Raw genomic sequence first — 1,280 nt, 5'->3', positions numbered from 1 at the left:
GTGTGAGTGTGTGTGTGCGCGAGGAAAAGCTTAAGTGCACCGGTCCGTCACAGCCTCTGAGCACGATCTGTCGTGACACTCGCCGAGCGGCTGAGTGTGTGTGTGTGAATGCGTGTAAGGGGAGTAGCTCCAGCGGTTTTTTTGCCTCCGGCAGCCTCCCTAATGATCAGTCTGGCCATATGGTGTTGCCCTCTTAACACACACACACACACTGGGGAATAGGGCTGATTTAATTCGAAGCCTAGCAGGAGGCCCAAAATTGAGATTAAGGTCAGATCTCTGCTCCTCGTGAGGTGGACCGGAGGGGAAAGTCGTCCCTGAGCGCAGACTGCAGGTCGACACTCTGAAGGACTAAACTCATCACTGGAGGAAGTTTCATTTCGATTTAAAACCACATTAGAAAAAATATCACATGTTGTGGCCTCAAGATGGTTGCGAGAGATACTGGAGCTGTTTGAAAATTCAGCTGACTGCCCAGAAATCCTGCAGCCGGTGGTTCTTTATTCCAGAGACAGTAGGTAGGAAAAAAATACAGTATAGTAAAAATAAGTGACTTTATCAGAAGCATTCTTATTTTAAGTATTTTATATTAAAATAATAAAAACCTTAACAGCTGCTTCATTTCCAGATGACTTTTCTAATGCAACATATTCTTATTTACAAGATTATTTACTCATTTCCCAGAAACAAGCCTCCTTTCTTGCAGTGCAGAACTTTTAAACTGATCATTTATAATTACAAACTCTGATCAGCTGAACTTTATTATTATAAACCAACAACATTCACACGCAGCCAATCATCATCATCAGCAGCAGCTTCTGTCTGCACAGTAACATCACACACTCACACTCACACCCTCATTATCACCCAGCTTCACTGCAGCAGTAGGTGTGTGTGTGTGTGTGTGTTTACTAAACCCCAGGGCGACACTAAACTGAAACACCAAACTCAGCGGAATTAAAAAAGAGCCTCTTGATCTCATTACCAGACGCACTTAGTTCGGCAAATTTTCCACTCGGAGGACCAAACGGGATCCAGAAAAAAAAAAAACACGACGGGTGACAAAAGCTGCTGCGCCTAATCAGCTTTAGGACGGGGGGGAGGCGGGTGAGGAATCCAAACACACCCCTCGCATACACACACACACACACACACACACACACACACACACACACATTGCTGCATTTGTATTTGGTGTTTGTTGGAATAATCAAAGGTAGGGTGGAGTGTCTCCACCCTACCTTTGATTATTCAGCATGCAGCAATGTGTGTGTGTGTGT

General features: G+C 44.7%; 1 protein-coding gene across 1 annotated transcript in view; it reads right to left on the bottom strand.

Moving 5' to 3' along the window:
- Positions 1 to 1,280, bottom strand: part of si:dkey-22o22.2 (neural-cadherin) — a 43,358-nt gene that overhangs the window by 23,435 nt on the left and 18,643 nt on the right. The window lies entirely within an intron of this gene.

Source organism: Morone saxatilis, unplaced genomic scaffold, assembly GCF_004916995.1.
Source record: "Morone saxatilis isolate NCDOM2014 unplaced genomic scaffold, NCSU_SB_2.0 Contig24, whole genome shotgun sequence".
NCBI lineage: Eukaryota > Metazoa > Chordata > Actinopteri > Moronidae > Morone > Morone saxatilis.
Note: the sequence above shows the minus strand (reverse complement) of the source record. Positions and strands in the feature narration are given on the sequence as shown.